This window comes from Salmo salar, chromosome 18 (genome assembly GCF_965601325.2).
Source record: "Salmo salar chromosome 18, fSalSal1, whole genome shotgun sequence".
Classification (NCBI taxonomy): domain Eukaryota; kingdom Metazoa; phylum Chordata; class Actinopteri; order Salmoniformes; family Salmonidae; genus Salmo; species Salmo salar.
Genome location: NC_138308.1, coordinates 85,375,256 through 85,398,536, shown reverse-complemented (window position 1 = coordinate 85,398,536; position 23,281 = coordinate 85,375,256). Strand labels below are relative to the sequence as shown.

At 41.5% G+C, this 23,281-nt stretch overlaps 2 long non-coding RNA genes across 2 annotated transcripts; both read left to right on the top strand.

Annotated features, from left to right (window-relative positions):
• The first annotated feature begins 497 nt into the window (after positions 1-497).
• Positions 498-3,720, top strand: LOC145861780 (uncharacterized). The gene is made up of 2 exons (XR_014381435.1): positions 498-666; positions 3,301-3,720. It is a non-coding gene; the product is annotated as an uncharacterized LOC145861780 (long non-coding RNA).
• Positions 3,721-17,256: 13,536 nt separating this feature from the next.
• Positions 17,257-23,267, top strand: LOC123728752 (uncharacterized). Its single transcript, XR_006760505.2, has 2 exons — positions 17,257-17,471; positions 17,732-23,267. It is a non-coding gene; the product is annotated as an uncharacterized LOC123728752 (long non-coding RNA).
• Positions 23,268-23,281: the final 14 nt, after the last annotated feature.

Here is a 23,281-nt window from a genome sequence, read left to right as displayed (position 1 = left end):
TTTTATTCTACAATTTCAAATCCATTAAAAAAAGTGACACCAGGCAACAAATGCGCATACCAAAATATTGCAGAGGATACTTTAATACACAAAAAAGTCAGAAGAACCTGTTTCCATTGTGGTCCTCTACTGGTAGGCAAGGGTAGCAGGGCAACATCTAGGACTACAATGGAAATATGCTGGCTTTGAAGCTTATAGTTTTATCCTTAATTATGTTTAATGTATGTTAGGCATATTGTCTCCGGCTGGAGCAGCTTTCCATTTTGAAATATCTAATCAATTCAATATTTTATTTTAAATCAATTAAAGTCCTCACCTGTGGTTGTGTCTCTTCAGTGTAGCTTTACCTCTGAACAGGGACAAAGCATTAAAAGTCTGTCCTCTATGGCTGGACCAATGGTTGTTTGAGCACAGACATGGGTTATGGGAATTTTAATGAAAACTTCCCCTGATTTGTAGCTTCATGAAAGAGGGAGGAGCATACCAGTCTTCAAAATGTCACCTGAAACCAACCAAGTAAACTTCCAGCCAGCACTGTAGGCGGAGGAATGCACATTTAATAGTTCAACGCCATTACAACATAGAAAAACAAATCATCTGAGTGCAGTGTTATCTCCTGAAGAGGAAGAGAATCGTTTCCTTGAGAGTTTTGTAACGCATACAAAGGTGAGTTTCAATTGAATGCTTTTAAAGATGACTAAGGGAAATATGTCAAACGTTAACTCTTCTAATGTTGCATTCCTCACCGAGTGGGCGGTGGGAGTTTAAGTTGTGAAGTTAAATACAATGTGGGTGTATACACATGCTTTGGACTGGTAACAAGCTGCGTAAACAAATGTATAGTGTTGCAAAAAAACAAATAGATTCTTATAAGTTTTGTAGCATTTAACTACCGAAAATGTTATCGATGTTACTACCTTAGTAGTTGTCAGTCAGCAAGTGGGAACTCAGGCTAATAGACGGGTTCCCCACTAGTAATTAACGGCCCTCTAAATGGTAATGTGGATTTCTCTCATGTGGGAATTATATGTAGCCCACTTCCCACTTGGTTACGAACGCAACATGATTCCCTCTGCATCAAAGGCAAATGGAACTCCGTCAGCGTTGTAGCTCTTGCTTGCACGTATAGCCTATCGTTTGTACTACGAGTTACAATACAACGTAAAGACAACAAACAACTTTGTAAAAGTGTAAACATTGATTGCATCAATAGTTTAAAGTTGCATTGCTAACCTGTTTCGCGTTCGCTGTTTTGCGGGGTGCCCGCGCACATCGCTTCCTCTCTCGGTAACGCTTGTAAAATGCATTGGTCTATTCAGTTTCTGACTAATGGTTATTCTATATACACGTCAGTGGCTGCAGTAAGAATTTATTCATATGGTCTAAAATGTGTGATGTTTCTATTCGCGTTTTGACCTGTCTGTCAATGTTTTAGCCCATTAACCTCTATGGGCTATGTGGGACGCAAGCGTCCCACCCCTGGTACACCCAATCAACAACAGGTGAAATATCAAGACCGTCAAATTTGAAAACAATTAAATGTCATAATTCAAATTCCTCAAACATACAACTATCTTACACCCTTTGAAAGATAAACATCTCCTTAATCTAACCACGTTGTCCAATTTCAAAAAGGCTTTACGGCAAAAGCATAAAGTTAGATTATGTTAGGAGAGTACATTGACAATAGCTGTGTGTAATGTTTTGTCAATTCAAAGACAGGCGTCACCAAAAGCAGAAAACCAGCTAAAATGATGCACTAACCTTCGACAATCTCCATCAGATGACACTCCTAGAACATTATGTTAGACAATGCATGCATTTTTTGTTCTATCAAGTTCATATTTATATCCAAAAACAGCGTTTTACTATGGCGTTGATGTTGAGGAAATCGTTTCCCTCCAATAACTGCCAGTCAAGCAGCACAACAAATTAAATAATTACTATTCGAAAACATTGGTAAAATATTATATTGTCATTCAAAGAATTATAGATTTACATCTCTTGAACGCAACCGGATTGCCAGATTTAAAAATAACCTTACTGGGAAATCACACTTTGCAATAATCTGAGCACTGCGCCCAGAAAAATACGTTTTGCGATACAGACTAACCGCCATGTTGGAGAGATCTAAAATCGAAAATGCTATGTAAATAATCCATTACCTTTGATTCTCTTCATCAGATGTCACTTCCAGGTATCACAGGTCCATAACGAATGTAGTTTTGTTCGAAAAAGCTCATAATTTATGTCCAAAAAGCTCCGTGTTGTTAGCACATGATCTATGCCAGCCGGACTTGTCTTCATAAACGAGGGGGAAAAAAATATTTACGTTCGTTCAAACATGTCAAACGTTGTATAGCATAAATCATTAGTGCCTTTTTTAACCAGAACATGAATAATATTCAAGGCGGACGATTGCATTCTCTTTTAAAACGTATTGGAACGAGAGTACCCAACATCAACTCACGCGCCAGAGTCTAATCGGCCACCACCGTTCCAAGGCTCTTGTTCGTTCAGTTCTCACAGTATAAGACTCAAAACACTTTCTAAAGACTGGTGACATCTAGTGGAAGCCATAGGAACTGCTCAACAATTAATAAGCCCCTGTGTGTTTCAATGGCATAGGCTTAAAGGTAATTCAACACATCAGGTATCCACTTCCTGTCAGAATATGTCTCAGGGTTTTGACTTCCATATGAGTTCTGTTATACTTACAGACACCATTCAAACAGTTTTAGAAAATTCAGAGTTTTCTATCCAAACCTGAACAATATGCATATTCTAGCTTCTGAGTTGGTGTAGGAGGCAGTTCAAAATGGGCACATGTTTTTCAAAATTCTCAATACTGCCCCCTAGCCCGGGAGTGTGTTCAGACTCCGGTCTTGTGCCGAAAAGCTCTCCCCTGCCAGAGTTCTCCCCATCTTCGCGTGAATGCGCACGCACCAATTTCTTTATTGCCGAGACTTGCTTGCTAGTTGATTTCTAATCACGTCAGGCTGGTTTTCATTTTATTTTTTGTCGGTTTGATCGCGGGGAGGCATTAGTAATGTCTGCAGTTTTCTGTTTGGCTATTTGTTTCAAGTGGTATTAGTCTCTAAGTAAATCTCGTTGCAAAAAATGTCATCTCTCCCATGTCTTATTCGACTAGTAGTTCTGAAATGTTTGTTTCTTGCCTACATTATTCTCCCTCTGTTTAATGTAACACACAAATTAATTATTCATTTTGGTTGCCTATCCTGACATGAAATGTGTTCTATAGAAAGTATTTGACTCGATACTGGTTCACTTTTGTACTAGGAATACACTTCCTCAGAAATGTCAGTGTTCTGCCATGGCCAGCGACGAGCCCGGATCTCAATCCCATTGAGCATGTCTGGGACCTGTTGGATCAGAGAGTGACGGCTAAGGCCCCCCTCCCCCCAGAAATGTCAAGAACTTGCAAGTGCCTTGGTGGAAGAGTGGGGTAACATTTCTCAGCAAGAACAGGCAAATCTGGTGCAGTCCATGAGGAGATGCACTGCAGTACTTAATTCAGCTGGTGGCCACACCAGATACTGACTTTTGATTTTGACCCCCCCTTTGTTCAGGGACACATTAGTCAATTTCTGTTAGTCACTTGTCTGTGGAACTTGTTCAGTTTGTCTCAATTGTTGACTTATGTTCATACAAACATTTATATGTGTTAAGTTTGCTGAAAATAAACGCAGTTGACAGTGAGAGGATGTTTATTTTTTGCTTAGTTTATTAATGTTTCAAGAAAGGAGTGAAAGTATTTTTAGCCTGGTGAAGCACTTTTATGCGCTGACTGAATGGAAGCTTTTTTTTTTTTTTTAACTCTGCTGGTCTCTGGAAAAGAATTAGGAGTCCTCACTGTCAGAGACCAGTCAAGACCGAGTTAAAATGCATCCAACGCCAGGTCAAGACAAGACCGAGACAGTCAATATTTGGTCTCGAGAACGGACTTACAACATTGCAAAGCGGTGTAAATTGCAGAGCACTCCCAACCCCACTTTTACACACTTAAATATTTATACACATTCAGAAATGGCAAAAAGACAGTCAAAATAAATCAAAAATGATTAGGGTTTTGAAATCTGTCCTATATCTAGGCGATAGATAGATATAGATATATATATACACACACTGAAAAGTAAATGGGTTTAATTACTTAAAATAAGCAAAATAATCTGCCAACAGAACAGAATTTACTTGCCAAGGTTTTTAAAAACAAGTACAAATATCTAGTCTCAAAGAACGCACAGACATCTTAACTAGTGTGACCAGACTTAGAAGTACATTTGTCTGGATATAAAATGTGTTCTCTATCTAGGAAAATGTGCTTAAATTTAGCATCCAATGCTATTGCAATCGTCTTAAAATAAGGCTATAGATCCTGGAATATACAGAAAAATTGCATTTTGTGGAGAGTGGGGCTGAAATCACAGGTCCCAGAGGAAGTGCCTGGTCTACACAGGTCTGATTCTTGACCCTGTGTAAGACATTTATTCAATGGTAATTATAAAGGCCATACTGTAACAACAAACTACATATTTAGATAAATGATTGTAATAATGGCCAGGAAATGCTTATTTGATAACAGGAAACACTATCTGCATGGTTAAATGTCAAACATTACCTCATTTTCACCATGAGCAACTCCAAATGTGAAGAAGTGCTCTGGCCCGGGAAAGAGATCACGTAAATCCTCCTTAAAGCGTCTGGGCAGCATGTCTGTGCTTATATTAGCTGCTGAAAAACACATTTAACCACATGGTAACTAGTTAAGTAATTGGAAACTAATAGTTTATATGGTGTCAGATTGATATAGTATGCCAATGTCTCATAACCTGTCTGCCCTTTTCAGTTAATGCAGGAATGATTTACCAAGCTAGCTAACCTTAACTAACAAAATTAGACTACCAGTATATCACCAATGTTGACGTTAATTACTTTAAACCAAAAGATGGTTTCATTAGCTTGTACTAACGTTAACGCTAAATTGTCGCCCATATTGAAAATCTTAGTCACGGGTAATCTCTGGTGGTGAAGTGAGCTGCATCAGTGACTGACACGTCGACTATTTAGCTTAGCTGTGTCAGGTGTCAGTCATTAGGGCACATTTGCACCTTATTAACACTTTCTGGCAATAAAGCACTATCAATTTCACCAGAATTCAAGTGTTTTCAAACGAATGACCGATCGTGTAGTTATTAACTGCTAACAGTCAACGTTACTTAGTTTAAAATTAGCATGCTAACCTGGTTTGCCAACTTCAAATTAACGTTACCTTGCTAAGGAGAAAGGTAGATGGGTATTGACATTACCTTTTTAATACTGCGGTTATATGTCATCCATTCCATCTTCATTGTGTTAGATTTGGACCGTCTTTGATGCCTTTTTTTTCTACATTCATAGGCCTCCCTAATGTAGCTGAACGTGATGAACGTGCGTCAGTTAAGAAATATCACACGACAGTGAGTGCTGATGCTGAATATGATCACGGCTGTGATTCGGTCGTAGGTACGAGGCCGAGGCCACTTAGTATAACAGCACAGTCTCGAGTGTGATTGCTTTTATATAAACAGATCAACAAGCGCCATCTTTAAATAAGAAATTCGACAAAGCAGTTTTGTACTTGTCAATGTTGATCAAACAGCTTTGTAATTCTAGATTCAAGCATTAAGTTACTCAGAACCAATAATAAAATCTCAGTAACACGTTCTTAGGATAATTAAGGACAAAAAAAGCTTGAAACAAGTTAAATGCGCTTACATAACTGCCTGGTAAGAAGAACTATCTTGTCAGACAAAACAAGTATATATTTCCTTGATTTAAGATATTTAATCTTACTAAGATTTCAATTTTTGCAGTGTATACACTTTTGCCAAGTTGTGTATGTGGACACCTGCTCGTTGAACATTTTCTTTTCAGAATCATGGGCATAACTATGGAGTTGGTCCCCCAACAGCCTCCACTCTTCTGGGAAGACTTTCCACTAGACGTTGGAAGATTGCTGCGGGTACTTGCTTCCATTCACCCACGAGCATTAGTGAGGTCGGGCAGATTCGTCCATTGGGCTGCCAGATGGTGAAGTGTGATTCATCACTCCAGAGAACCTGTTTCCACTGCTCCAGAGTCCAATTGCGGCAAGCATTACACCACTCAAGCCGACACTTGGCATTGTGCATGGTGATCTTAGGCTTGTGTGCGGCTGTTTTGGCCGTGGAAACCAATTTCATTAAGCTCCTGACAAACAGTTCTTGTGCTGACATTGCTTCCAGAAGCAATTTGAAACTCGGTAGTGAGTGTTGCAACCAAGGACAGATGATTCTTACGTGCGTCAGCACTCGGCGGTCCTGTTCTGTGAGCGCGTGTGGCCTACCACTTCAAGGCTGAGCTGTTGTTGCTCCTAGACATTTCCACTTCACAAAAACAGCACTTACAGTTTACCAGGGCGGACATTTGACGAACTGACTTGTTGGAACGGTAACATCCTTTGACCGTGCCACATTGAAAGTCACTGAGTTCTACAGTAAGTCCATTCTACTGGTGTTTGTCTATGGAGAGGGCATAGCTGTGTGCTCAATTTTATACACCTGTCAGCAACGGGTGTGGCTGAAATAGCCAAATCCACTAATTTTAAAGGGGTGTCCACATACTTTTGTATACAGTGCATTCGGAAACTATTCAGACCCCTTGACTTTTTCCACATTTTCTTACATTACAGCCTTATTCTAAAATGAATTACATTTGTTTTTTCCCCTCATCAATCAACACACAATAACAAAGCAAAACAGGCTATTTTCAGGTTTCTCTACCATAAAGGCCTGATTGGTGGAGTGCTGCAAAGATGGTTGTCCTTCTGGAAGGTTCTCCCAATCTCCACATCAGGTTCTTTGTAACCTACCTGACCAAGGCCCTTCGATTGCCGAGTTTGGCCTGGGCGGCCAGCTCTTGGAAGAGTATTTGTGTTTCCAAACTTCTTCCATTAAAGGATGATGGAAGCAACTGTACTTGGACCTTCAATGCTGCAGAAATTGTTTTGTACCCTTCCCCAGATCTGTGCCTCGACACAATCTTGTCTATGCGCTCTAAGGACAATTCTTTCGACCTCATGGCTTGGTTTTTGCTCTGACATGCACTGCCAACTGTGGAACCTTTATATAGACAGGCTTGTGACTTTCCAAATCATGTCCAATTAATTGAATTTACCACAGGTGGACTCCAAGTTGTAGAAACATCTCAAGAATTATCAATGGAAACAGGATGCACCTGAGCTCAATTTCAAGTCAAATAGTAAAGGGTCTGAATAGTTATGTAAATAAGGTATTTCTGTTTTTTATTTTTAATACATTTGCAAAAAATGAATACGTTTTCGCTTTGTCATTATGGGGTATTGTGTGTAGATTGAGGGGATTTAAAAAAATATATATATATTTTTTAGAATAAGACTAATGTGAGGACTTTTGAAAAAGTCAAGGGGTCTGAATATTTGCTGAATGCACTGTACGAACAGAGATTTTATAGACCACATAACTATAGTTACTAGAAGGGGCGTAGGCCCTTAGATCATGGCTAAGACGGGCTCTGCCTTAGGGGTGAGGGAGGAGCTTTTTGTCTAAATGTTCAAGGAAGATCCAATCACATTGGTTCACTTTTGGAGTAGGGTCTCCGTTTCAGAATGCACACAAGTATACAGAGATACATCGCCTGTGAAAAGAGGCTACTTGCTGTTCACCCAAACCAATACTGTTTTGGATGTGGATGTCCATTCTACTGATTCAAATTGTATTTGACAATGGTACTGTTGGGTTACGATTTCTTGACTTATGAAATCTACTACTGTCTCAGAGGGAAAGAGGGGAATGTATATGGTGGATGCAATTAAGCTTGGAATGTACTGAGGGCAGGTGAGGACTACCACATGTGGCAGGCGCTGATAAGGTTGGAGAGCTGTGGATTAGTGAGGAAGAGGGTCGAGGTCAGGTCACGTTAAGGGAGAAGGTACAGTTTATTGCCCGCGTCACTTAATTTCCTGCATAGCAACAGAGATGTAATGGTTAGAGAGAAGGAAGAGATTCCACCTGTAATTGGAGTGTGTATGTATGTCTATCTCACCAGTGGTGGAACCTTGTCTTTGTCTGATGCAGCTTAATTGACCCAATGGGCGAATCAACCTGGTTTAAGCTTTACTAATCGTTTGTGAGTTTCTAGGTTAATTTAGAACTTAACAGTTGGCGCTGTGAGCAGGGTTCACCACGATTTATAATCAAACCAGAGAATCCAGATCAGTGGAGCAGGAGCTGGCAACAAACAAGGTAAACATAGTTACTACACCTGTTTACACTCATTTTGACATCTTGGTGAGATGAGAATCGCAGGCTGAAGTAGGCCCATTGTGTAACGACCGGTTGTAAATATATGGTGTAGGGAGGGTTCCATAAGGATAGGTCCCGAGTGGGGGTGATTCTCTGCGAGATCCATGGGTGTCATGACTGTGTAGGGTAGGTTCCGTGTAGGATAGATCCCTAGTGGGGCTATTCCCCTGCGAGATCTGTAAGAGGGACGAAAGTCCCAGCTACAGTGAGGCAGTAGAGTGTATGTGGATAATGATAAGGTTACCTATAAATTCTGAAGGAATGCCACATGCATGGTTAAAAGAAAAGCAATAAGATATTCAAACACTTTGAGTTACGTGTATGAGCAATAGCAATAAGGAGAGAGGTTGGTTTATGCCCTATTGGGGTGGGGAACCATGACAGATTATGTGGAAATGGGAAGACAAGTGTGAATCATTTTGGAAATGTGTGTAATCAACAACAGTGATATTTGAGGCGCAACACTGGGATAAGACATTAGGTCATCCGTATTGTCCAGTAATACATTTGCAGACGCTATAGTATTGGTTTTAATACAATGTATTAAGTACTGTGAGCAATTAATAGGCAAAAATACCATAACTATTCTCCAGGGAAGTGGGTGGCGCTACCTTGGACAATAGTTAATAGAAGGTGTGTATTAGAGACGGGAGTGAAGAAATCTAAACACTCTGGACACCGATGGGAGAGGTTCGGGAATAATAACTATTGATATGGTGACAGACAGTCCCGATTCTCCCTGTAAAGCAGAGCTAGAGGACTTTAATAAAGACATGGAGGCTGAAAGAAGCGCACAAGCATTCTACCAATTCGGCTCAAATATGGGAAAAATCTTGCTAAAATAACAGATGCTGTTGTGGTATGGCACAATGACATCAATGAGATCACAAGCTCAATATACAAGTGTTTCGATGTCGACGTTTTATCAACAGAAGAGTATAACCGATTAAAAACGAAATTAGTAGATGTACTCAGCTGCATGAGTACATTGATAGATTTTGTAGTTCGGTTTTGATGGCAGGTTTGAACCGGTGTATGGCCTTGGTTTGATCGATAATGGTTCATAGAGATTACAGTTTCTATGTGAAGGAAGACGTATGAAACCACGTTTTACATAAATTTTTAATAGATGCCAGGGATCAAATATCGCAAATTCCTTATGATGAGAAATTGGCAAAATTTGCCACAGGAAGAAGTATTTTAACAAATTAAATTTCTGGCCAAACACTCCTGTCATTGACACCTACGGAAGGTGGCGCCCCTCCTCGCCCGGGTGGCGGTCGTCGTCGCCGGCCTACTAGCTGCCACTGATCTATGTTTCACGTTCTGTTAGTTTGGTCTAGGTTAGTTACGCACCTGTTTTCTATTAGTTGTTAGTTGGGAGGGGTATTTAGGCTAGCTAGTTAGGTTTGTGGGTTGTGCGGGATTGTTTGTTGTCAGGGTTCATGTTGCTGATGAGGGTTTGTTTTTTCTTCTTGGGGTTACGAGGAATTATATTTGGGCTGCGTCCCTGGGTTTCTTTTGTTGAGGGTGGTGCCTTTTATTTTGCACACCCTGCACTCCGTTCTTGTGATTTTTTTTTTCTTCCCCCATGCAAATATTTATTAAAGTTTATTCCCGGAATTATCTGTCTCCTGCGCCTGACTCCACCTCTCCTGATTCCTCAAGCCACCCATTGTGACAACTCCTGGCAACTCAGAAAACCTTGGGGGTTTTAATCTCATGAGACATTTTGTCGTTTTATTATGAAATAGATTTACATGTTATGTCTTATTCTGAAATAGATTTCTAGAATGGACGAAAGGGTAGAGGGGTCACGAGGAATTAGCATAGGGGTTACCAAACCTAAAATGAACTTCATTTTTTTTAGTTCATGAACATGACGGTGCAGTGGTTACGGGGGAAAGAAACCAGTGAAACGTTAGACTCGGTGGCGAGATAAAGTCGCCGTGTCTAAGGGTAGTACATGCTACAGTGGGGGAAAAAAATATTTGATCCCCTGCTGATTTTGTATGTTTGCCCACTGTTAAAGAAAGGATCAGTCTATAATTTTAATGGTAGATTCATTTGAACAGTGAGAGACAGAATAACAACAAAAATATCCAGAAAAACGCATGTCAAAAATGTTATAAATTGATTTGCATTATAATCAGGGAAATAAGTATTTGACCCTCTCTCAATCAGAAAGATTTCTGGCTCCCAGGTGTCTTTTATACAGGTAACGAGCTGAGATTAGGAGCACACTCTTAAAGGGAGTGCTCTTAACCACAGCTTGTTACCTGTAAAAAAGACATGTCCACAGAAGCAATCAATCAATCAGATTCCAAACTCTCCACCATGGCCAAGACCAAAGAGCTCTCCAAGGATGTCAGGGACAAGATTGTAGACCTACACAAGGCTGGAATGGGCTACAAGACCCTCGCCAAGCAGCTTGGTGAGAAGGTGACAACATTTGGTGTGATTATTCGCAAATAAAAGAAACACAAAAGAACTGTCCATATCCCTCGGCCTGGGGCTCCATGTAAGATCTCACCTCGTGGGGTTGCAATGATCATGAGAACGGTGAGGAATCAGCCCAGAACTACACGGGAGGATCTTGTCAGTGATCTCAAGGCAGCTGGGACCATAGTCACCAAGAAAACAATTGGTAACACACTATGCCGTGAAGGACTGAAATCCTGCAGCGCCCGCAAGGTCTCCCTGCTCAAGAAAGCACATATACATGCCCGTCTGAAGTTTTCCAATGAACATCTTAATGATTCAGAGGACAACTGGGTGAAAGTGTTGTGGTCAGATGAGACCAAAATGGAGCTCTTTGGCATCAACTCAACTCGCCGTGTTTGGAGGAGGAGGAATGCTGCCTATGACCCCAAGAACACTATCTCCACCGTCAAACATGGAGGTGGAAACATTATCCTTTGGGGGTGTTTTTCTGCTAAGGGGACAGGACAACTTCACCGCATCATTTGACGGGGCCATGTACTGTCAAATCTTGGGTGAGAACCTCCTTCCCTCAGCCAGGGCATTGAAAATGGGTCGTGGATGGGTATTCCAGCATGACAATGACCCAAAACACACGGACAAGGCAACAAAGGAGCAGCTCAAGAAGAAGCACATTAAGGTCCTGGAGTGGCCTAGCCAGTCTCCAGACCTTAATCCCATAGACAATCTGTGGAGGGAGCTGAAGGTTCGAGTTGCCAAACGTCAGCCTCGAAACCTTAATGACTTGGAGAAGATCTGGAAAGAGGAGTGGGACAAAATCCCTCCTGAGATGTGTGCAAACCTGGTGGCCAACTACAAGAAATGTCTGACCTCTGTGATTGCCAACAAGGGTTTTGCCACCAAGTACAAAGTCATGTTTTGCAGAGGGGTCAAATACTTATTTCCCTCATTAAAATGTAAATAATTTTATAACATTTTTGACATGCGTTTTTCTGGATTTTTTTGTTGTTATTCTGTCTCTCACTGTTCATATAAACCTACCATTAAAATTATATACTGATCATTTCTTTGTAAGTGGGCAAATGTACAAAATCAGCAGGGGATCAAATACTTTTCCCCCCCCACTGTAAATAAAGGATTACAACAAATGTTTAATGATTGGATTAAGGACAGTGGATTTACCATTATCATGTTTGCTTTATAATTAATACTTTTGAGTTGCTGATTTAAATTGTAGCATAGTGAATGCTAACGAAATGTACACTTTTCCACAAGAGGAGGTGGTTCATTATCTCTCGTTGGAATGTTCCCTGAGACCATGGTCTTGGGGAAAGCAGTTAGTGATATTTCGCAGTTTTAAGTATCTGAATTAGGCCATAAACGGAGTTCCCAGATAAGTAAGGCCTGTTCATGTGTGTTTTTGACCTAAGGTTTACCACACACACACACCAGCATGCACACACAACTTAGCAGTTATGAATATGCATTAGTTGTGTTGATACTGAGAGATTTATTTTGTGTGGAGTCTTTTCAATTTGGTTTTAAATTGGGTATACAGGATGGAAATGTATGAAATGTCTTTTAAATGGTTTCTGTCTTGTTTTGCACGCTTTGTACAAAACAATAAAATGCAGTACGACAGGATATTTCTAAACGTAGCTCTTTATTAGCTAGCTATAACTAGCATGTTCACATACCTTGACCTCACCACCTGGGTGGTCTTAACCAATCATAGCGCAGTATGATATGCCGGTAAAATGGATCCAATTACAATTCAATATGTTTACACATGAATATTACATCCCCTTCTTTTAAAACAAAAAGAAACATGTTCAGCATATTCTAAGCGTTTCTTTTGAATACATGCTCTGTAGTTTGAACTCAAGGTAAGTAGCCATTTATACTGCACCAACTGAATCAGCATAACAGACTGTAACAGTGATTCAGCATACTGTTACTTTTAGAATGAAGGATTCTCAGAAACTCAGCTTTCACTGTAGCAATGACGTCTTAACATTTCAAACAAATACAATATCAAAGCATTTCAAGTCAACTTTTCAATAACAAATGTACAGTCTGGAACTCTTTTAGGGCAGCAATCCACCTGCACCCTTTGACATTTCACAGGTCTAAGACAGCTCTGGGCTTGACCTCTCTTCCTGACCTTTTGTGATATGATGCTGAGCATGCTTCTGTGTCAGTCAACAGTTCTTGTGTTGCAGGTAAGTATGTTGTGCTGTGTGTGTTTAGTCCATCATGTTTTCTTTCAGGGGACAGTTCATCTTGTCAGTGTATTGTTATTTTGTGTTACTTAGGTGACGACGATTGCGGCGCTACACTGCTTCCTTCTGCGGTGCGGACGTGATATGAACGTTCAGTGTCAGCTGGCTGGATGACGACTGCTGGCTTCCAGAGGCCATGCTCCTGGATTCTAATGGGCTCTCCGTCGTTCAGTGATGGCAGTGGTCTCGCTGACCTGTCATAGTATCGCTTTTGTTGTTGTTGTTGTCTCCGTGCACGTTTTTCATGTATTTCCTTGTAGCTGACGACCTCAGGCTGCTGGTTGGTGCTGGGAATAATTGAGCGAAGTCTGTGGCTCATCAACAGCTGGGCTGGTGATTTGAAGTTGTCAACTGGAGTGTTGCGGTATTCAAGGAGACTGAGGTGGGGGTCTGTCTTGTCTGCTTTTGCTTTGTCCATGAGTGATTTAGCAATCTGCACAGATTTTTCAGCAAGGCCATTACTTTGAGGGTAATGTGGGCTTGTGGTGACATGTGAACTCCCATGCTTTTGTGAAGGATTCAAACTCATTTGATTTCTAATGGGCCATTGTCAGATATTAAAGTCTCCTCAATGCCATGCCTGGCAAATATTGCTTTCAGCTTGTGTATCACAGCTGTAGATGTGGTGCTGTGAAGCTTGAAAGTATCTGCTGTTCAAAGTATCTGCTGTAGTAGTCCACTGTTACGATGTAGTCCTCATTGTTCCAGGTGAACAGATCGGTTTCCACGACCTGCCAGGGTCAGTCTGGGGTACAGTGAGGTAACATTGGCTCTTTGGTGTTTGAGGGGCGTCGTTCGAGACAGGTGGCACATTTACCAACAATGTCCTCTATTTGTTTGCACATTCCAGGCCCCCCAAAAAATTTCTGTGCTCTCTTATTTGCACCTTTCCATGCCCATGTGTCCAGTATGGATCTTTATCAAAATCTCTTCTCTGAGACTGGCAGGAATGATGATTTTCCCTACTTTGAAAATGATTCAGTTGATCTGTGATAGTTCATCACGATGGTTCCAGAACTCCGGAGACGCTCTGAGGGCATTTTCCCCTCTCCTCAGGCCATCCATCCTGTGTGAGTTGTGAGTCCTTTTCTGTTTCTGCTCTGATCTCCTTCAGTTTTGGGTCACTAACTGGTAAGTTGCTGTACATAGTGTGCACTTGCATGTCCATGCCTTCACTGCTGCTACTGTCCTTGTAAGTAAGAAACTTCCTGGAGAGAGTCTGCGACAGGGATGCCTTTGCCTGGACAGTGAGTGATTGTGAAGTCATATTTTTGTAGTTGCAGGATCATTCTCAGTAGCCTTGGCAGGGCTGCGGCTAGTGGTTTTCTCATGATTGACTCAAGGGGCTTGTGGTCGGATTCCACAATGACTTGTCATCCATATACGTACTGATGGAAACGCTTACATCTGAACATAATGGCATACAGTTCCTTTTCGATTTTAGTATAGTTGATTTCAGTCTGTGAGATTTGGAAGCGTAGCCGATGGGCTTTCCTTCTTGCACCTAGTCTATACTTCAATGCGTCCATTTGGAGTCTAAGCTCTTTGTTGGGGTCGTAGTAGGCAAGGATTGTTCCTGGTTCTCTCGTGATCAAGTCTTTTACTCTCTGGAAAGCAGTGTCATGTTGCTTGTCCCAGAGGAACTCACTGGACTGCTTTACCAGCTGACGCAGGGGTGCATTAGCATTGGAGAGGCTGGGTGCGAACTTGATTAAGTAAGTGACTATGCCAAGCACTGTTTCCAGCTCTGCACTGTTCTTTGGTTGCTCCATTTATTTTATGGCTGAGATCTTCTGTGGATCTGGCTTGATTCCATTCGCTGTGAAAAGATGTCCGAAGAAGCTGACCTCTGTAGCGCCGACTGCTCTTCTCGGGGTTGAGCCGGACTCCTCTCTCGCGGGACCTTTGCAGCATCGCGCTGAGGTTTTTGTCGTGTTCCTCTTTGATTCGACCATAGACAAGGATGTCGTCCACAATTGACACCACTCCGTTGAGGCCTTCGTACACTTAGTTGATCTTTCGCTGAAACTCGTCTTGGGCTGAGATAATCCCAAAAGGCAGGCGACGAAACCTGTAGCATCCAAACGGTGTGTTGAACGTTGTGAGTTTAGATGTCTCTTCTGTGAACTTAATAGCCCAGTAGCCTGAACTGGCGTATATGACACTGAAGTAGTGTGCTCCCGCTAGCTTGTGTGTGATGCCATCTAGCGTCGGTAAAGGGTACTGGGGGCATGTAATAGCCTTGTTCAAGTCTCTTGGATCGAGACATACTCTGTTTGCCTGTGCGTGGTTTCTCCACCACCACTAACGCGTTTACCAAATCTGTCGGTTGGTGACTGTCAGATTGCTCCATGCTATCCAACTCTTTCTTCTTTTCGCGGAAAGTAAGGGGAAACTTTCTCGGTGGGTAGACCACGGGTTTGCGTCTGGGTCAAGATGAATGGAACATTCTCCTGGGAATAGTCCTATTCCTGTAAAAACATCAGCAAACTCTTCCATTACATTTTCTGTCTACTGGTGCTGTCACTAATTAAACTAGATTGATGAGGTCAATGTCTAAACATGCATTAAGACCTTGCTCTGTCTCTGATATTAGATGTTTCTGTATCACTGAATCAATAAACAGTTCATCAGCATTTTTCTGATTGACTTTTCATCTTCAGTCACTGCATGTACTGTTTTTTCTCGGTAAGCTCGGCACACTTTTGCAATGTGATTCCATTTTCCACATTTAGTACACCGTTTAACTTTAGCTGGGCAATTTCCCTGTTCGCCATGCACTTTGTATCCACAATATCCACATGTTTTGGGGTGTTTTGAGTCTGTGTCGCTCTGTTTTGTAGTTCTGTCTCTCTCAGTTCTGAAGCATGCTCTCTGGGCACCGGAGGTGTGCTTTGATGTCTGCCTATGGAACGCCGTTTGGGTCTTTTCTTGTCAAAAAGATACACATCAAATGGTGTTATTTGACGTGTCAAATAACACTATTTGACGCGTCAAATAAGCTTCTTTACCAATCAGGACCTGAATATGACTCCACGTCACATAATAATTTAACACGTCATTAATTTTGAAGTAGTTATTACACATTGATTACACTCTCACTCGTATTTCATATGTCACAACGATTCACCGATACGTATGCTATGAGTCATAGATTTTGTCACTGATGATCACTTTTTCATAAAGGTTGTTTGGACTCCGCCCAAGTCTCAGGTACTGATGAAAGACGTTCACTCAACTTCTGTTCTTCCGAGATAAAATTAGCTAGCTAGTTAACAATGGCTGCCCAATTTCTTGAAAATTGTAAATCTACCATCTCTGATTGCACCAGACTGCTGCTCACGGACAGAAGAGATGGACTTCAACCATCAAAAGCCAGGTAACGTTAGCTAGCTAACATTAAGTTATCTAATGTAGGTGTTGAGAGTGAGTGGTGTAACAGCTGCAAAAAAAGTAACTAACGGCGTTAGCTAGCTAACGTTAGATCTGACTGCCATTGATATTTAACTGAACTCAAGATAGCTAGCTAACGTTAATTGTTCACAATGTAACGTTAATTATGGAATCTATAAAATGTTAACTAGTTACTGCTGTACAGTAACGTTAGCTAGCTAGCGATGTTGAATGAAGATACATTTTCTTTTTAGCTAATTTGTAGCTAAAGTACGTTAGTTAAAACTGCATCGCCTGTCAATGCACGGTTGTCTTCATAGGTCGGAGGCTCAGAGTTGGCACAGTTTAGACAAGAGAACACTTTAGGGGTTGTTAACTACATACAGATAAAATGTCACTGGACCCATCGGGTCTGCGGTCTATTTTTCAGGCTAGAGACCATGTTGCGGAGCTTTCGGTGGGCAAGCGGTCATTTGATTGATGAAGAGATGGCCAGCAATCTAATTGCTGTTGCAGAGGAGTTCGTACAAGAGGCAAATGACATCCAACGACGGGAACCTTAAGAAGATGGCAAGTTGTTAAATTTGTCCCACTGTAGCTCAGTTGGTAGAGCATGGCGCTTGCAACGCCAGGGTTGTGGGTTCGATTCCCACGGGGGGCCAGTAATAAAATGTATGCACTCTACTGTAAGTCGCTCTGGATAAGAGCGTCTGCTAAATGACTCAAATGTAAATGCTGTTCCTATATTCTATATGGTGATCTTATAGTCTTTTAACCTAAAGTTTTTAGGAATGTATTTGGTAATTAATTATCAATTGTATTTTTTATTTCAGTAGCCTATCAAGCGCCTTTGGAGGGAAGGCGGTATCACATCACCAAGGAGCAGTTTGAGTTCCTCATAGATTGTCAGATGACCATCAGACAAATGGCAGATGTTCTCAATGTGTCGCACTCTGTGGTCAAGCGGCATGAGGTAAGTTATCGTAATTGAATAAAGCAATCGTAACACGAGGGAAATCTCTACATCCTCTCTAGATTTGATCACATTCCTGATTGATGTATATTTTTGTGTTAGTTTTGTATTTAGTCATTTTCAGCTTTTCAGGTCCTACTCACTGTTGTCAGACGCTCAGCTGGATGAGAGGATCAAAGAGCTGATATCAATAAAAACAGAATGGCGTCACTATAAGAGAAAAAAATGGTTTTGTAAAACAAATATTTCTTGTTTTTTAGGTGGAGGATTGTTATCCATGTTGCTGTGAATGGTTACAGCAGACTTGTTGTGTTTCTGAAGGCCTCTGACAACAACAGGAGTGCCACAGTCATGGAGTCATGCGAAGCAGCCATCACCAGCTACGGAGTACCATCCCGGGTGAGATGTGACCGTGTGGTGAAAACAACCGTATCTCTGCCTTCATGGAGCAGTTCAGGGGTGGTGAGAGGGGAAGTGCCCTCAGAGGAACGAGCACTCACAACCAGAGGATAGAGCGGCTGTGGGGGGACGTCTGGCATGGAGTCTCCAACGTTTACCATGACCTGTTCACCTTCTTGGAGACGGAGCAGATCATCGACATCAACAATGAGGTGCACCTGTGGGGACTGCACTTTGTGTTCCTGCCACGGGTGAACAGAGATCTTGCTGTGTTTGCCAGTCAGTGGAACCACCATGGGCTGAGGACTGAACAACGGCAGTCACCTCTGCAGTTGTTCATCTCGGGTTCCCTGGCAATGCAGAGGACCAATCTGACAGCAGTAAGGGATTTGTTCGCCCCAAATTCAACCACCATCAGCTCTCAAGCCACCACCTCAGCTCCCCCAACAACTGGCGCCGCAGCTCTTTATTGGTCGGAATGGGTGATTGTGCCACAAATCCAGTTCACCGTCAGCAACACACAGATGGAACTGTTGCGGACAATAATTCCATTGAAGGCCCCAGAGGCAGCCTGGGAGTTGACAATCTACAGAGGGTTATGGCAGTTATATCTTCAGTGCCACTCGTTCCTACTCCAACCTGACTTACTACATACACCCCTGATACTCCCCTACTGGGATGAGGGATTGGACGCTATATCTGCAGCGCCACTCGTTCCTTTGAATCAGTTCATTTTTATAATACTATTATACATTTTATAATACTAACATTCCCCCTCTTTCACACACTGTATGATTTGGTCTCTAGAAAGGTACGATAGACATCTTCAACTCTAAATGGATAGGGACCAGAGTTTAGACACAGGTGGCCTGAACAAAAGTAAAGTACTTCCCCATTCCAGTATGATTCTGTTTGGTCATATTTGGAGAGAGTCAGGTACTGTTAAGATATACGGCCTGTAGTTACTGTATTTTGCTCTATGGCGCTTTAGCACAGCATTCCATCTGCTGACACAATATTTGTCTTCCTCTCAGTACAACACGACCCAGGAGAGGCCTACTGCAAGCACTGGATTGGAGCCTTCAGAGCGTGCCTGCTGTGGGAGGACAACAGAACATTCTGAATGGACATTATTGAAACAGAACTTACATTTTTGTAATGCCCAATCGGGACTTTTATAAATTGTTAAAATAAATAATTGTGTGGAGAACGCCCTATAGTTTAAAAAAAACAAAAAACTATGAAGATAGTGGTTCGCCCCCATTACATTTTATATAATTGTGATTAACCTCAACCTATTACAGTTAGTAACATAACAACGTTGACACATTGTGACAGCTCAAATTATGTGGTTGAAGATGGTGCAGGGCTCCTAACCTTGCTCCTGGAGAGCTACTGTCTTGTAGGTTCACTCCGACCCTGATCTAGTGCACCTGATTTTAATAATGACCTGCTTAATAAGTTAGAGGTTAGTTACAACTGAGGTTGGATTGAAAACCTACAGGATGACAGCTCTCCAGGAACAGGGTTGGAGTGAAAACCTACAGGAGGGTAGCTCTCCAGGAACAGGGTTGGAGTGAAAACCTACAGGAGGGTAGCTCTCCAGGAACAGGGTTGGAGAGCCTAGGACTAATGGATCTAGTTCTTAGATCAATGCATTTGAAATTCGATAAGTCACTACGAAGGTGCAGTTCCCACTTAATGCAGTGGATGGGAAGCCTTATTTCATGTAGTTCTAATTAAATGATAATGGCTGAACTTAATTTGTTATTAATGTAGGACATCAAATTATCAGATTTGGTTGAGTTGGCTGCAATATGGCAGCAGTACTTCAGTTAATATCAGCAACAGATATTGGTTGTGTTTCTAAAAAAAACTAAACCTTAACACCAAGACAAGCAATATGGATTGTATAATTTAATTTTAATGATCATTAAGTGAACAATAACAGCCAATATGGAAATACAATGCATTTGGAAAGTATTCAGACCCCTTGACTTTTTCCACATTAGAGCCTTATTGTAAAATGTATTAAATAATTAAATGTAGCGTCATACCCAAGAAGACTATGGTGTAATCACTGCCAAAGTGCTTCAGCAAAGTACTGAGTAAAGGGTCATAAATGTCATATTTCCTCTTTTTTATACATTTGCAAAAATTTCAACCTGTTTTTGCTTTGTCATTATGGGGTATTGTAGATTGATGAGGGGAAAAAAATTATTGTATCCTTTTTGGAATAAGGCTGTAACATAAGGGCCTCCTGGGTGGTGCAGTGGTCTAAGGCACTGCATCGCAATGCTAGCTGTGCCACCAGAGATTCTGTGCCACCAGGCTCTGTCGCAGCCGGCCGCGACTGGGAGGTCCATGGGGCGACGCACAATTGGATACCACGAAATTGGGGAGAAAATAGGGGCAAAAAAAAAAAAAGGCTAATGTAATGAAATGTGGAAAAAGTCAAGGGGTCTGAATACATTCCAAATGCACTGTATAAACAATAGATGTAAGTAGATAAATGTGTAAATGTTGATGTGCAGTTACATTTTCAAACACTCAATTGCTACTGTAATTTAGTGCTACTAAATACAATTATGTATCGTAAAAATGTTTTTATGCAACACCGAAACGTGGGGAATTAACAATACCGGAGGGCATGAATTCCCTAAAGGCATTGTAGGTGCTATGAAGAGTGTCACAGCACACGTGTTTGCCTCTGGGTACTATTTCTTCTGCTGCTCAGCGAGACACCCTCGCGCTGTGTGGAGGAATTCGATGGTCTGGGTGTCCTCAAACTCAACGGGTGGCACCACCGTTGCCCCAGTAGCAAACTCCAACACCATCGCCACTGTTAGGAGGACATTCTCCATCTGAGGAGTACACAGTAAAACATTTAAAATATACATTTAAATCACAAAATGGAATAATATGCAGTTACCGATAAACTTGAACAATTTACTATTTTACCTTGCACCTCAGCCAGCCAGTTGAACCAGTGGCAGATGGTGTTGTTCTCCAAACACCGCCGGTTGCCACCAGGTATAGAATAGGTTACTTTAAACCGGTCCCGCAGGTCCCTGGCTTTGGGAGGCTTTATGGAGTCCACAAAAAGTGCTCGGAAGCTGTCCGGCTGGTTCCCCAATGCTTTGAGCAGCCCAAGAGAGTTGAGATGATATTTGAACATGTTATGGTTTAGAGACAGTATGTATATTTAAAATAAGTCTTAAGGACAATATTGTGATGTGGATTGATTAAAAATACTTATGTTAGAGGAGGTAATGACAAGTACTTCACAGATTTATGACAGAGTTGACTTACTGCTCCAAGGCCACCTGCATGCTCCCTTGAACAAATTGTTGAGCCACCAATTCAACCACACCATCTCTATCCTCCATTGTCTTGACAACAATCCTTTTTTTGTAGGGGAACGAGCCTCCTATCTGTCTTAAAGGCCTCTACATTTGGATTCATCTGGGGGAATGTTTCCCACAAAATGTTTCCCCCCTACCCAAGAGAGGTTAAGCTTGGAATGTACTGAGGGGAGGGAAGACTTCCACATGTGGCAGGAGCTGATAAGGGTGGAGAGCTGTGGATTAGTGAGGAAGGGGGTCGAGGTCACGTTAAGAGGGAAGGAACAGTTTATTGCCCACGTCACTTCATTTCCTGCCTAGCAACAAAAATGTAATGGTTAGAGAGGAAAAGATTCCACCTGTATTTGGCATATTTACAGTGGTTTGCAAAAGTATTCACCCCCTTGGCATTTTTCCTGTTTTGTTTCCTTACAACCTGGAATTAAAATTGATTTTTTGGGGGTTTGTATCATTTGATTTACACAACATACCTACCACTTTGAAGATTCAAAATATTTTTTATTGTGAAACAACCAAGAAATAAGATTAAAAAAACAGAACTTGAGCGTGCATAACTATTCACCCCCCTCAAAGTCAATACTTTGTAGAGCCACCTTTTGCAGCAATTACAGCTGCAAGTCTCTTGGGGTATTTCTCTATAAGCTTGACACATCTAGCCACTGGGATTTTTGCCCATTCTTCAAGGCAAAACTGCTTCAGCTCTGTCAAGTTTGTTGGGTTCCCCTGGTGTACAGCAATCGTTAAGTCATACCACAGATTCTCAATTGGATTGAGGTTTGGGCTTTGACTAGGCCATTCCAAGACATTTAAATGTTTCCCCTTAAACCATTCGAATGTTGCTTTAGCAGTATGCTTAGGGTCATTGTCCTGCTGGAAGGTGTACCTTCAACCCAGTCTCAAATCTCTGGAAGACTGAAAAAAGTTTCCCCTCAAGAATTTCTCTGTATTTAGCACCATCCATCATTCCTTCAATTCTGACCAGTTTCCCAGTCCCCGCATCACCATAGCATGATGCTGCCACCACCGTGCTTCACTGTGGGGATGGTGTCTCGGGGAGGTGTTGGGTGTGTGCCAGAAATAGCATTTTTCTTGATGGCCAAAAAGCTCAATTTGTCTCATCTGACCAGAGTACCTTCTTCCATATGTTTGGGGTGACTCCCACATGCCTTTCGGCAAACACCAAACATGTTTGCTTATTTTTTTCTTCAAGCAATGGCTTTTTTCTAGCTACTCTTCTGTAAAGCCCAGCTCTGTGGAGTGTATGGCTTAAAGTGGTCCTATGGACAGATACTCCAATCTCCGCTGTCGAGCTTTGCAGCTCCTTCAGTGTTATCTTTGTTGCCTCTCTGATTAATGCCCTCCTTGTCTGGTCTGTGAGTTTTGGTGGGCAGCCCTCCTTAGGCAGGCTTGTTGTGAGGCCATATTCTTTCTATTTAATTTTTTATTTATTTAATGCTGCTCCGCAGGATGTTCAAAGTTTCTGATATTTTTTTAGGACCCAAGCCTGATGTGTACTTCTCCACAACTTTGCCCTGACCTGTTTGGAGAGCTCCTTGGTCTTCATGGTACTGCTTGCTCAGTGGCGTTGCAGACTCTGGGGCCTTTCAGAACATGTGTATATATGCTGAGATGATGAGACAGATCATGTGACACTTAGATTGCACACAGGTGGACTTTATTTAACAAATTATGTAACTTCTGAAGGTAATTGGTTGCACCAGATCTTATTTAGGGGCTTCATAGCAGAGGGCGTAAATGCATATGCAAGCACCACTTTTGTTTTTTAAATTTATTTATTTAAAAAAGCTATTTTTTACATTTCACTATACCAATTTAAACAATTATGTATGTCCATTACATTAAATAAAAATAAAAATCTATTTAAATTACAGGTTGAAATGCAACAAAATAGGAAAAATGCCAAAGGGGATGAATACTTTTGCAAGGCATTGTATATATATCACCAGTGGTGGAACCATGTCTTTGTCTGATGCAGCTGTATTGACGGTGAATAAACTTGGTTTAAGCTTTACTAATTGTCTGTGA